The sequence below is a fragment of the Schistocerca nitens genome, chromosome 2 (genome assembly GCF_023898315.1).
Source record: "Schistocerca nitens isolate TAMUIC-IGC-003100 chromosome 2, iqSchNite1.1, whole genome shotgun sequence".
Classification (NCBI taxonomy): domain Eukaryota; kingdom Metazoa; phylum Arthropoda; class Insecta; order Orthoptera; family Acrididae; genus Schistocerca; species Schistocerca nitens.
In genome coordinates this window covers 40,507,076-40,522,029 of record NC_064615.1, presented here as the reverse complement: position 1 = coordinate 40,522,029, position 14,954 = coordinate 40,507,076, and the positions used below count along the sequence as shown (strand labels likewise).

General features: G+C 46.2%; 2 non-coding genes across 2 annotated transcripts; one reads left to right on the top strand and one right to left on the bottom strand.

The window, feature by feature from the left end:
- Positions 1 to 13,385: 13,385 nt before the first annotated feature.
- Trnag-ccc (transfer RNA glycine (anticodon CCC)) lies at positions 13,386 to 13,457 on the bottom strand. The gene has a single exon. It is a non-coding gene; the product is annotated as a tRNA-Gly (tRNA).
- Positions 13,458 to 14,140: 683 nt separating this feature from the next.
- Positions 14,141 to 14,224, top strand: Trnal-uaa (transfer RNA leucine (anticodon UAA)). Its single transcript has one exon. It is a non-coding gene; the product is annotated as a tRNA-Leu (tRNA).
- Positions 14,225 to 14,954: the final 730 nt, after the last annotated feature.

The window sequence follows — 14,954 nt, the reverse complement described above, 5'->3', positions numbered from 1 at the left end:
TTCGATTCCTCTGAACTTGCTTGCATGATCATTGATTCGGAAACCGATGATGTGGTCGAATCGTTACCGATTGATTTTCGTCGTGTAGCTACAGCCACAACTGCCGACCCTGTCCTTGATACCGTTCAGCATTTTGCTGCTACGCAATGGCCCTTGTCAAAGTCACGGATCGGGGACCCGTTGGTTCGCCGATTTTTTTGCTCACAAGGAGAGACTTTTTGTTTGACGTGGTGTTTTGCTGTTGCGTTCTGATAATGATCAGTCCAGGGTCGTGGTCCCGAGTTCGTTACAGTCCTCTGTCTTAAAGCTTCTCCACCAAGGACATTGGGTTATAGTGAGAACGAAACAAATTGCTCGTCAGCGCTGCAATTGGTTCGGAATCGATGCCGCGATTACGAAAATGTGCTCTTCTTGCATGGTGTGTGCCGAACAACAATCAGCACCACCGCGGAAATTCTTTGCATGGCCAAAAGCCACTTTCCCTTGCAACGCTTACACATCGATTTTGCTGGTCCATTCTGGAATGCTCGATGGTTGGTTGTGATAGATTCATTCAGTAATTTTCCTTTTGTTGTCCGGCTGTCTTCCACGACATCATCTGCCACCATCCAAGCGTTATCTGCTATCTTTTGCATTGAAGGTCTTCCACAGACAATTGTTCCGACAATGGCCCAAATTCATGTCCGCAGAATTTCAGTCATTCTGCAATGACCATGGTATTCATCATCTGACATCCGCGCCGTTTTCGCCACAGTCAAACGGTGCCGCTGAACGATTCGTCAGGACTTTTAAGTCACAGATGTTGAAGTTGAAAGAGTCGCATTCTCGGGAGGACGCATTATTGCTCTTTTTGTCCTCGTATCGCTCTCAGCCCCGAGATGGTCGCTCGCCGGCTGAGTTGCTCCACGGTCGCCCTCATCGAACCTTGATGTCCTTGCTACATCCACCGCATCAGGTTCCTGTGCAGCGGCAGACACCTGCTTTTGCCGCTGGCGACGTTGTCTACTACCGCCACTGTCGAGGTTTCCGGCGTTGGCTCGAAGGGCGCATTCTTCGCTGCCTCGGACGCGCTGTGTATCTGGTTTTGGGGGCCTCTGGTAAGGTGCGCTGGCATCTCAATCAGCTGCGCCTCTGTCGTCGCACGGGATCTGGCGCTCACCATCTGCTTTCAGCGACGGTGCCGTCCGGTCAGCGCCCCGGGGACCCATCGACTGGCTCGCCTCAGCCCCAGGTGTTACCGACGCTGCCTTCCATTTTGCCCCGTGGCGATGCGCCGCCGCCGCCTGTTCTCCCGCCGGCGACGCCCGCTGTGGACGCGTCGCTGCAACCGCCGGGCGCCCCCCTGCGTCACGCGCCGCCGATCGCCCTCCGACATGGAACTCTTGCCCGCTCCGGACCATATGTCGTCTTCGCCCGTCGGGTGCCCCGGCCCGATGGAGGTCGACCCTTCGGCCCCTCCTGTCTCTCTACGGGCGCATACATCGCGTGTTGGCATGCACCCTGGAGTAGGTTTTCAGGCGTTCCCTAGCTCCCCGCGGTCCGAATGACAGTGTGCGGGTGGCACAGCCTCGCCTGTTATTAGGCTCCCCACCTCGTCGCATACGTCAACATGGGGTCCTCCCCACGGCGGGCGGAGGCCTTATACCACAACCGTACGCCGATTTGCGAGGGAGGAATGTGGTGTCACCGCCAGACACCACACTTGCTTGGTGGTAGCCTTTAAATCGGCCGCGGTCCGTTAGTATACGTCAGACCCGCGTGTCGCCACTATCAGTGATTGCAGACTGAGCGCCGCCACACGGCAGGTCTAGTCTAGAGAAACTCCCTAGCACTCACCCCAGTTGTACAGCCGACTTTGCTAGCGATGGTTCACTGTCTACATACGCTCTCATTTGCAGAGACGACAGTTTAGCATAGCCTTCAGCTACGTCATTTGCTACGACCTAGCAAGGCGCCATATTCGGTTACTATAATTACTATCTTCAAGAATGTATTCGGAACAGATAATATTGTGAATCATGTACCGTCAAGAGCGACGCTCATCTTTAATGGATTAAAGTTAAGTATCAAACTAATTACGTCCGCTTTCTGAATTCTTATTCCTTGTCATGTTCCAGACCTCACGTCAGTGTAGTTCTTCCCTCCTCATGCCAGCCTGCTTCAGCTAAAACGCGTGCATTTCGGCCTCCACTCGTAACACGGTGTTGGCTCTTCTGCTAACACAAAAGTTATGACTCGGTATTACACTGGTGGATCGACTTTGCCAAACCACAGTTGCGCAGTGTCGCGATGTGGTAAGCACAGGAGGTGTCGTTTTGGGAGAGGCGCACCATTGCATTTTATCAACAATTTCTTCAGGATGCGCTTGATGCACCCATCAGCCCGGTTCAGTACTTTCGTGCACGCTGAAATAGGATAAAAAGCAAGATCTTATGTCTCCAACTCGACAAGGCAAAAGGTATTCTGATACGGAGTCGAACACCTTGTGAGATGACTGACGAGGTGCCAACACTTTATCACTTGGCACGCGAAAAACGGCTGACGCGGAGGAAAGTAATTACCAACCTCGTAACGGACACTGGTTCTCGTTTCACGGAAAAGCATGAGATGGTTGCTCACGTCTCCGACTATTTTCGGCAGTTATTCCGACGGACTGACTCCGACGACGTAGGGCTTACTTTTATGTTAGACGAACTGGATTGTGTCCTTTGTGACTCAGACCGTCAGGCGTTGGATGAGAACTTGTCACAGGACGACGTCCAAGCATTTTTATGCACATGTCGTAAAGGGAAGCCTCCAGGACCTGATGGTCTTCCAATTGAGTTTTACCTGACTTACTGGGATATCTTCGGTGAAATGCTGACGACTGCGGTCAACGAGATTGTTGGCGGTACACCTGTTCCTTCGAAGTTTGTTGAAGGACGCATTGTTTTACTCCCGAAGACACCGAAACATGCCGTGTTGAAGCGTTACGCCCTAGGACACCTAAGTGTGCGGGGTTCGTTGAACCCACAATTTTTTTATGTCCCCTCTAAGGAAAGGCAAACCTACGTTTCTAGCATTTGTATACTTAGAGAAAGCTTTTGACAATGTTGACTGGAATACTCTCTTTCAAATTCTAAAGGTGGCAGGGGTAAAATACAGGGAGCGAAAGGCTATTTACAATTTGTACAGAAACCAGATGGCAGTTACCGAGCGAGGTGGCGCAGTGGTTAGCACACTGGACTCGCATTCGGGAGGACGACGGTTCAATCCCGTCTCCGGCCATCCTGATTTAGGTTTTCCGTGATTTCCCTAAATCGCTTCTGGCAAATGCCGGGATGGTTCCTTTGAAAGGGCACGGCCGATTTCCTTCCCCATCCTTCCCTCACCCGAGCTTGCGCTCCGTCTCTAATGACCTCGTTGTCGACGGGACGTTAAACACTAATGTCCTCCTCCTCCAGATGGCAGTTATAAGAGTCGAGGGACATGAAAGGGAAGCAGTGGTTGGGAAGGGAGTAAGACAGGGTTGTAGCCTCTCCCCGATGTTATTCAATCTGTATATTGAGCAAGCAGTAAAGGAAACAAAAGAAACATTCGGAGTAGGTATTAAAATCCATGGAGAAGAAATAAAAACTTTGAGGTTCGCCGATGACATTGTAATTCTGTCAGAGACAGCAAAGGACTTGGAAGAGCAGTTGAACGGAATGGATGGTGTCTTGAAGGGAGGATATAAGATGAACATCAACAAAAGCAAAACGAGGATAATGGAATGTAGTCGAATTAAGTCGGGTGACGTTGAGGGTATTAGATTAGGAAATGAGACACTTAAAGTAGTAAAGGAGTTTTGCTATTTGGGGAGCAAAATAACTGATGATGGTCGAAGTAGAGAGGATATAAAATGTAGACTGGCAATGGCAAGGAAAGCGTTTCTGAAGAAGAGAAATTTGTTAACATCGAGTATAGATTTAAGTGTCAGGAAGTCTTTTCTGAAAGTATTTGTATGGAGTGTAGCCATGTATGGAAGTGAAACATGGACGATAAATACAGTAGTTTGGACAAGAAGAGAATAGAAGCTTTCGAAATGTGGTGCTACAGAAGAATGCTGAAGATTAGATGGGTAGATCACATAACTAATGAGGAGGTACTGAACATGATTGGGGAGAAGAGGAGTTTGTGGCACAACTTGACCAGAAGAAGGGATCGGTTGGTAGGACATGTTCTGAGGCATCAAGGGATCACCAATTTAGTATTGGAGGGCAGCGTGGAGGGTAAAAATCGTAGGGGTGAGACCAAGAGATGCATACACTAAGCAGATTCAGAAGGATGTAGGTTGCAGTAGGTACTGGGAGATGAAGAAGCTTGCACAGGATAGAGTAGCATGGAGAGCTGCATCAAACCAGTCTCAGGACTGAAGACCACAACAACAACAACTTTTGCCCAAGTAACTTTCATACTACATATTCCCTTTGAGTTATTCTTTGTTGGCTATTTTATGAAACGTTAGTGTCTATATATTTTATAGAAGAATCCTGCTTTGAAAGAAAAATAAATAAACTTATTATGGGTCCAACAACCCCCCCCCCCCCCCACTTAGGCTTCCATGCCATAGAAAATTTCCCTTAGTAGGATTTCGTATTTCTCATCTCTACAACAATGCAAGTTAGTTTCTTGTTGGTTAGTATTCTTGATATTCATAACAATCGGTTTACTTTTAGAGGAAGTGACTGTTGATGTTCATCAGCTGTTATTTATCGTGTAAACTTGCAGTGAGTTAGTGCAGTTCCCTACTGTTCACACCCAGACTTAGAAATGACTAAAAGAATACGCGACTCATTTTTAGAAAGAGTTCTGAATGAAATTTTAGATGAAGATTCTGACTCGGGGAGTGAAAGCGAATACGAGGATGGTGTTATGGAGTATGATTCAGATCGGGAAAGTGATGTGGATGTTAAAGAAGATGAAGATAGCGCAGCTTCAGGCAGTGACCATCACGATGTTATTGTGGCCAAGTCTGGAAGAAGGTACATGACCACACAGCCTAGAATTCCTCGGAGGTCTGTTGCTAATACAGCAAAGGAGCACGCAGGAGTAACTCCAGCTGGTGTTTGCCATTAACCTGGAGAAGCCTTGAAGTTACTTCTTACGCCTGACATCATGGATGTTATAGTAAAACATTCAAATGAAGAGGCAGTTAGGCGAAATGTTACTTTGACTAAGGAGAAAGAATTGTGTGCCTTTATAGGAATCCTGATACTTATGGGGGCAAATAAGGACAATTCTGTCAGTGTACACGATCTTTGGTCAGACCTTATGGGTCGGCCAGTTTACAAGGGTATTATGGCAAGAGAACGCTTCAAGGAACTTATTGCAATCATACGTTTTGATGACAAAGGTACCCGCCATCTAAGAAGGGAAATAGACAAGTTCACAGCAATCCGTGATGTTTTCAACAAAGTGAATGATAGGTTTCCATTAATCTATAAACCAGAGGGCCACCTCACCATTGATGAGATGCTCAGCTTGTTTAGAGGGCGCTGCCCCTTCAAAGTATTTATGGAGGATAAACCGGGCAAGTATGGCATTCTTATACGCATGATGTCCGATGCAGTTACAGATACGTCTTGAATATGGAACCCTATGCAGGTAACGTTCAGAATTTGTCGAAAGAAGAACGGGGTTCAGCAGCAGTCGTCAATCGTCTGGTAGCACCTGTGAAAAATACTGGTCGAAATATTACTACAGACTGATACTACAAATCGGTGGATTTGGCGGAAGAGTTATACCAAGACTACAAAGTTACTACAGTAGGAACTCTCCAGTCAGACAGGAAGCATATTCCAGATATAATGAAGAAAACATCAAATCGAGAGCTATATTCATCAATGTTCTTGTTCACAGACCCATCAACAGGTTGTTGTTTTTGTGGTCTTCAGTCCTGAGACTGGTTTGATGCAGCTCTCCATACTACTCTATCCTGTGCAAGCTTCTTCATCTCCCCGTACTTACTGCAACCTATATCCTTCTGAATCTGCCTAGTGTATTCATCTCTTGGTCTCCCTCTACGATTTTTACCCTCCACGCTGCCCTTCAATGCTAAATTTGTGATCCCTTGATGCCTCAGAACATGTCCTACTAACCGGTCCCTTCTTCTAGTCAAGTTGTCCACAAACTCTTCTTCTCCCCAATTCTATTCAATACTTCATCATTAGTTATGTGATCTACCCATCTAATCTTCAGCATTCTTCTGTAGCACCACACTTCGAAAGCTTCTATTCTCTTCTTGTCCAAACTATTTGTCGTCCATGTTTCACTTCCATGCATGGCTACACTCCATACAAATACTTTCAGAAACGACTTCCTGACACTTAAATCAATACTCGATGTTAACAAATTGCTCTTCTTCGGAAACGCTTTCCTTGCCACTGCCAGTCTACATTTTATATCCTCTCTACTTCGACCATTTGCTCCCCAAATACAAAACTTCTTTACTACTGTAAGTGTCTCATTTCCTAATCTAATTGCCGGCCGAAGTGGCCGTGCGGTTAAAGGCGCTGCAGTCTGGAACCGCAAGACCGCTACGGTCGCAGGTTCGAATCCTGCCTCGGGCATGGATGTTTGTGATGTCCTTAGGTTAGTTAGGTTTAACTAGTTCTAAGTTCTAGGGGACTAATGACCTCAGCAGTTGAGTCCTATAGTGCTCAGAGCCATTTGAACCATTTGAACCTTAGTCTAATTCCCTCAGCATCACCCGACTTAATTCGACTACATTCCATTATCCTCGTTTTGCTTTTGTTATGTTCATCTTATACCCTCCTTTCATGACACTGTCCATTCCGTTCAACTGCTCTTCCAAGTCGTTAGCTGTCTCTGACAGAATTACAATGTCATCGGCGAACCTCAAAGTTTTTATTTCTTCTCCATGAATTTTAATACCTACTCCGAATGTTTCTTTTGTTTCCTTTACTGCTTGCTCAATATACAGATTGAATAACATCGGGGAGAGGGTACAACCCTGTCTTACTCCCTTCCCAACCACTGCTTCCCTTTCATGTCCCTCGACTCTTATAACTGCCATCTGGTTTCTGTACAAATTGTAAATAGCCTTTCGCTCCCTGTATTTTACCCCTGCCACCTTTAGAATTTGAAAGAGAGTATTCCAGTCAACATTGTCAAAAGCTTTCTCTAAGTATACAAATGCTAGAAACGTAGGTTTGCCTTTCCTTAATCTAGAATCTAAGATAAGTCGTAGGGTCAGTGTTGCCTCACGTGTTCCAACATTCCTACGGAATCCAAGCTGATCTTCCCCGACGTCAGCTTCTACCAGTTTTTCCATTCGTCTGTAGAGAATACGCGATAGTATTTTGCATCCGTGACTTATTAAACTGATCGTTCGGTAATTTTCACATCTGTCAGCACCTGTTTTCTTTGGGATCGGAATTATTATATTCTTCTTGAAGTCTGAGGGTATTTCGCCTGCCTCATACATCTTGCTCACCAGATGGTAGAGTTTTGTCAGGACTGGCTCTCCCAAGGCCGTCAGTAGTTCTAATGGAATGTTGTCTACTCCTGGGGCCTTGTTTCGACTCAGGTCTTTCAGTGCTCTGTCAAACTCTTCACGCAGTATCGTATCTTCCATTTCATCTTCATCTACATCCTCTTCCATTTCCATAGTATTGTCCTCAAGTACATCGCCCTTGTATAGGCCCTCTATATACTCCCTCCACCTTTCTGCTTTCCCTTCTTTGCTTAGAACTGGGTTTCCATCTGAGCTCTTGATATTCATACAAGTGGTTCTCTTTTCTCCAAAGGTCTCTTTAATTTTCTTGTAGGCAGTATCTATCTTACCCCTAGTAAGATAACCCTCTACATCCTTACATTTGTCCTCTAGCCATCCCTGCTTAGCCATTTTGCACTTCCTGTCGATCTCATTTTTGAGACGTTTGTATTCCTTTTTGCCTGCTTCATTTACTGCATTTTTATATTTTCTCCTTTCATCAATTAAATTCAGTATTTCTTCTGTTACCCAAGGATTTCTAGTAGCCCTCGTCTTTTTACCTACTAGGTCCTCTGCTGCCTTCACTTCTTCATCTCTCAAAGCTACCCATTCTTCTTCTACTGTATTTCTTTCCCCCATTCCTATCAATTGTTCTCTTATGCTCTCCCTGAAACTCTGTACAACCTCTGGTTTAGTCAGTTTATCCAGGTCCCATCTCCTTCAATTCCCACCTTTCTGCAGTTTCTTCAGTTTTAATCTACAGGTCATAACCAATAGATTGTGGTTAGAGTCCACATCTGCCCCTGGAAATGTCTTACAATTTAAAACCTGGTTCCTAAATCTCTGTCTTACCATTATGTAATCTATCTGAAACCTGTCAGTATCTCCAGGCTTCTTCCATGTATACAACCTTCTTTTATGATTCTTGAACCAAGTGTTAGCTATGATTAAGTTGTTCTCTGTGCAAAATTCTATCAGGCGGCTTCCTCTTTCATTTCTTAGCCCCAATCCATATTCACCTACTACGTTTCCTTTTCTCCCTTTTCCTGCTACCGAATTCCAGTCACCCATGACTATTAAATTTTCGTCTCCCTTCACTATCTGAATAATTTCTATTATTTCATCATACATTTCTTCAATTACTTCGTCATCTGCAGAGCTAGTTGGCATACAAACTTGTACTGCTGTAGTAGGCGTGGGCTTCGTGTCTATCTTGGCCACAATAATGCGTTCACTATGCTGTTTGTAGTAGCTTACCCGCACTCCTATTTTTTTATTCATTATTAAACTGACTCCTGCATTACCCCTATTTGATTTTGTATTTATAACCCTGTATTCACCTGACCAGAAGTCTTGTTCCTGCTGCCACTGAACTTCACTAATTCCCACTATATCTAACTTTAACCCATCCATTTCCCTTTTTAAATTTTCTAACCTACCTGCCCGATTAAGGGATCTGACATTCCACGCTCCGATCCGTAGAACGCCAGCTTTATTTCTCCTGATAACGACGTCCTCTTGAGTAGTCCCCGCCCGGAGATCCGAATGGGGGACTATTTTACGTCCGGAATATTTTACCCAAGAGGACGCCATCTTCATTTAATAATACAGTAAAGCTGCATGCCCTCGGGAAAAATTACGGCCGTAGTTTCCCCTTGCTTTCAGCCATTCACAGTACCAGCACAGCAAGGCTGTTTTGGTTAATGTTACAAGGCCAGATCAGTCAATCATCCAGACTGTTGCCCCTGAAACTATTGAAAAAGCTGCTGCCCCTCTTCAGGAACCACACGTTTGTCTGGCCTCTTAACATATACCCCTCCGTTGTGGTAGCACCTACGGTACGGCTATCTGTATCGCTGTGGCACGCAAGCCTCCCCACCAACGGCAAGGTCCATGGTTCTTGGGTGGTGGGGGACATCAACAGCTGACCTCCAGTAACTTTGGTGTCCTACGTAGCAAAAACTAAACCAAGTAAAAACTTACTGATGTTGTCAACAATGCACCAAGATAAAGGCAGTGTTGGAGGAGAGAAGAATAAATCCGAGATAAATGCATATTATAATTCCACTAAATGTGGAATTGATACCATTGAAGCCGGCCGAAGTGGCCGTGCGGTTAAAGGCGCTGCAGTCTGGAACCGCAAGACCGCTACGGTCGCAGGTTCGAATCCTGCCTCGGGCATGGATGTTTGTGATGTCCTTAGGTTAGTTAGGTTTAACTAGTTCTAAGTTCTAGGGGACTAATGACTTCAGCAGTTGAGTCCCATAGTGCTCAGAGCCATTTGAACCATTTTTGATACCACTGATCAAATGGCACGTATGTACATCTGCAAGAAGGGAACAAAGAGATGGCCTCTATCTGTATTTTACTCTCTCATCGACATTTGTGCTATCAATGCAACCACCATATTCATCCAGCAACATCCAAGATGGAATGAAAAGAAACACAACAAACGGAAACTTTATCTTCTGCAAGCTGGGATGGAACTAGTGAAATTGCAGGTAGATGAAAGAAGTGCCAATCCAAGAGGGTCATCTTACCAAATTGTTCAATCAGTGGAGACTATTCTACAAAAGAAAATCAAAGAAGTGACAACAGGAGCACGTCAGCCTCCTGCAGGGAAAGGTCGGTGGCATATCTGTGTAAGAGAAGCTAAAACAAAGAATCAGAAGCACAACAATCTAAGTAAACCAAAACAGTATTGTGGACAGTGTCATAAACATGTGTGTAACACACATTCAGAAAAAATTGTGAAATGTGTCTCTTGTCTTGAAGTTGAGGACTCAGAGTAGTCTATTGTATATGAACACATCTGTATTTTGTATTGTAATATGTCAATTTTTTATTCACTCAATCCAATATTTATAACAATTAACAACATTTATAAACCGATGCCTTAGTTAAAATACATAAACCATTTTGAAAGTTGTAATTTTTCGTCAGTAAACTTAATACCTGTGGGCACTCCGAACCGCCCCCCCCCCCCCCCCACCCATAGGCATCCAAGTTAGAAAAAAAGGCTTGGGCGTCCTAGGGTTAACTGCCGATTACAAACTTGTGGTAAGGTGCCTTGCGACGAAACTCAAAGTGGTAAGGGACAAGACCAGCTGTCCCTTCCAGCCATGTGGTGTGCAACATCGTAGCATTTTTCGCGGTGCAACTTCATATCGAGACGTAGTCGCATTCACAGCCGTCAGTGGACTGTTAGCTGGCATTCTCTCGATTGACGTTGCAAATGCTTTCGACCGTATCGGGCATGACTATCTTCTGTCCGTACTGACTAAACTGGGTTTCGGCGGCCACTTCCTCCAGGCTATACCGAATATTTTAATGGCGGCGCAATCAGTAATTGTTATCAACGGTTGATAGTCGATGCCAATTCCTCTTGCAAGATTCGTCAGGCAGGGCTGCCCTTTATCAGTGCCCTTATTTGTAATTGCGTTCGACCCTTTTTTGCGAGCGATTGCTCGAATCATTGAAGGTATCAGGATCCGTCACGTGTCTCTAAAGCGTGCTGCCTACGCTGAAGACGTGGGGATTTTCATGGAACGGGCCCACGACTTGAATAGGGTCCACGATATTCTGAAGTTGTACGAACGTGCCTCTGGTGCCGTTTTGAAGCCACGGAAAACTGTGTTGGTACCACTAGATCCGCGAGAAATGTACACTGAGCACGAATGGTTCCGTGTTGCGCGCAACCATAGAATTTTAGGCTTCGATGTTGCTGCGCGACCGCAAAAACTGCAAGTTCTAAACTGCAGGGCTTATGTCGCAGCCACTCGGGTCGCCGATCCAGTCTACATCAACGAGTCGCTGTCATTCACACATTCATTTTATCTAATGCCTGGTACATCATCCAGCTGCTCAGCGTTCCGAAGCCAGTCGGCAAGGCAATTTTGCAAGCTGTCTCCTGGCTCCCGTGGAAAGCCTGCAGACCAACAACCCGGCAGGAACAACAGCTGCACTCCTGGAGCTCTACCGCCCACACTCTGAAGGAGCGCCACACTCTCTCGCGGCCATCCCGTATAAGATGTCATACGTACGGGACTATTTTTTGACTAGGAGTTATGCTCTGTCAACGGCTACCGACAGGAACAGGACGGCTCGCGATCTCTACGTTGCCGTGACTGGACAACCTCCGCGTCATGAACTTGTGATCCAGAACCCCACAGAGGAACGGGTGAAGGTGTGGGCGAACAACAACAACCCAGTGTTGCCGCCGGACGTGAGTGCGCTATGGCTTAAGATCGTCCACAACACCCTGGCGACGAATCAGCGGCTTGCGGACATCCATCTCCTCGCCTCCACCAACTGTGGAAGATGTGGTGATCCGGACACACGTAAACATCGTTTCGAGTGTAGCTCTGTGTCGACGGTATGGCGGCTCTGTCAACAAATGGTCGCCCACATTAAAAGAACGCCTCCACACCTAGTGACTGTTCGTCGTGTGATACTGCCTGTCTTCAAAGCCTTCCTGCAGACGAAGAATAATGTCACTGTCTGGATATTAGGGCACACGATTTATGCAATTATAGATCTGAACGTTACTGATAATGTGATATACCTGGATTATGTGTGGGCCCAGTATATGAAAATGAAAGATTGCGTCAACTATCGCGAACTGTTTACGAATATTTTGCTGGCGGCCTTGGATTATGGCTATGAGATGGCACTGCGGACCACACCTTGAACTGAGTTTTACTGAGTAGACACGATCCACTTTTTATTCCTTTTCTCTTTGTTTTACTTGTTTCACTTGTGTTGTAGTTCATGCATTGAGCCACGTACTCACTACGGAACGTTCTGGTTTAATCTCTTCGAGAGAGTCACATTTTAATACGGAGGAATTTTATTTTGTTTCACCAGCCTTCATGAGTATACTGGAAGATACGACCTGTACGTTTGACACATTCATGGCTATAGAAGTGTTTTTCCAGTCACTTCATTTCCGTTACCGGACTGTCACTACTTCATTTTGTTAATTTTAGATGATTTATTTTTCGTTAGTGTGATGCGCACAGTCATCAACACTTAGTTGTGCAGTATTGCCGACTGTTATTAAGACCTCTCCGTTCCATCGGAGTGGGTGACACTACTGAAGAAAGAACAACAACCAACAGTTGTTTAACGAATAAATTTTTGTCGAAGAACGTGCAGCTGAGTGCAACTGCGGAAGAAAAAGACCGTCCGCCGAATCCACAGTACTATCGATTTTAGTACTCCATTGTTCTGCAGAAGTGGACAACATCACATCCCAGAAGAACATGATCTAGTGTGTATTATCCTTGCGTAAACGAAGTTCGAAAGATTAAGAAATTACAGCGATGAGGCTTCCCGAAGAAAGCGTTATTTGGTGGAACAAGGAGGGATATAAAAGGGGTTGGGAGGCCCAAAATGACAAAAAAAGTGCAGATGTTCTCATGTGATCACCGGACTTAAGAACCGTTGGGCATGGTTAGTACTTGGATGGGTGACCAGCTGGGAGCTCGACCTGCGTTTGGCTTCTTTCCTTTTGCCTTTTTACTTCGGTTTCGTTGCTGCTTAGCGTTAATGATGCTGTTCAGCACGCTGACGCCACTCTTGCCTCTCGGTACACTAAGGCGCGAATCTGTGGCCACAATAAAATGAAAGGTTCTGTCGTGTGTTTGTCGTTTTTTGGTCTCTCACAGTCGTTTCTCGCGCCTGCCCTCTACATATATGCCCGTTTCCAAGCGTCAGCCGAGCAAAGTCGAGACAAGTCGACACATGGAGACACACGATGCTGTGAAACGAAATCCGGCGACTAGCGCACTGGCTACACGGAGTGAGACGTGGGGCGAAGGAAAACTATTCGTAGCGCGACAGTTCTCAGGTTCGAGGATCGCGTTACGTTACGTGGAATATCCCTAGAAGAAAAATTTACGTTTCGTGCGGTGGCCGGGAGTCGAACCCGGATCAACTGCTTGGGAAGCAACCATGCTGACCGTTACACCACCACCGCCTTGCGCTGCGTTTCACTCACGCCGCGATGTGTCGGCTACCCTCCTGCCACCAGAGGCCGAAGGCGATGACGCTGTAGGCGCTCTACGCCAGGGCGGAGGTGAGCACATCTGAACGCAGTGTGTAGGTGCTGCTAGGGCGATGTAGCGTAACTAGAAGCAGAACTGACATCCATTGAAAAAACTGCCCTTTAATTTACAGCAGCGTGATCAAAGAAATATGTAATGTGACGTACTTACTGACGATCCAGAGACGATTGAGCATATGTGTGCCAGTACAGAAGTAGAAAGCGCGTACGTATCACAGTGTTAAGTTGGTTAGTTTGATTCTCGCCTGGAGCATATCATTAGCTTCCCCTGAGGGTGAAATGCACAGCGTAGCCGTTGCTAGGGAACGGCCTTTTCTTGTCATTCGTTGTTTTCTCTGCGACAATGTAAAAATTGATAGTTGGAGTTCTGCTCGTTCCACTTAAGACAGAAGGCGACGGAAAACAACGGTGTCAGGCGCCATATTTAAGCTCTGGCTCCCGAAAGTGAGGGTGGGGTGCAACCTCACATCTGACAACTCGTCTAAAATACTCTAAAAAAACGTATTTCCTTCACACAAGAAAAAACAAGCACATTTCGCAGTAAGGCTCTGGAGATGTTGCTAGGAACGACAGCAGCAGCTTGTTTGCGCTCACAAGTCAGATTGGCCGAGCGGTCTAAGGCGCCAGATTTAAGCTCTGGTTCCCGAACGGGAGCGTGGGTTCGAACCCCACATCTGACAATGAATTTTAAATATTCCAAAACTGGCCATTTCCTTCGTGCGGGAAAGCAAGTCAATTACGCGCAAACAGGTTCGAGAGATATTATTAGAGACGGCAGTGGTTACGGAGCTTGCCCTGCAAGTCTGATTGCCCGGCGGTCAGAAGGAATGGAAAGCTGTTAGGAGACATGGCTTTCAGCCAGGCGGCCCGGATTCGGTTCCCGGTAGCCGAACATACTTTCGTTTGCTGAGTCTTGGCTATTCTCACGGCGTTTACGTTTTCTTTGTGTTGTGCTTTTTGGGTCCAACGTCAAGAAAGCAAAAGTCAACGAAAACAGATACGTGTTTAAATGACTGGCAGGGCAGTAACGAAGGTGGATGAGCCGGTGGACCGGGTACTGGACTGCTGACGTGGCCCCATTGCATAGCTCGTCAGCTGAGTAGGTTAGAGCGTCGTGGTGTGAACACAAAGGCCATGTATTCGATCGCAGCAAGTGCCATTTAATTTTTCTCTCGTAAAAGACAGTGCTTCCTCCAGCGAGACACTGCCAGGTAAATACCAAGTGATATGCACAAGAAGCAAGATGCCTGCACGTTTGGCGGCGTTGTGGCTAGCGGCCGTAGCACACTGAGTGCAGCGGTTCTCGGCTGTTCATTGGAGTTAAGAACCGTTGGGTGTGGTTAGTAGTTGGGTGGGTGACCAGCTGGGAGCTCGACCTGCGTTCAGCTTCTTTCCTTTTGCCTTTTTACT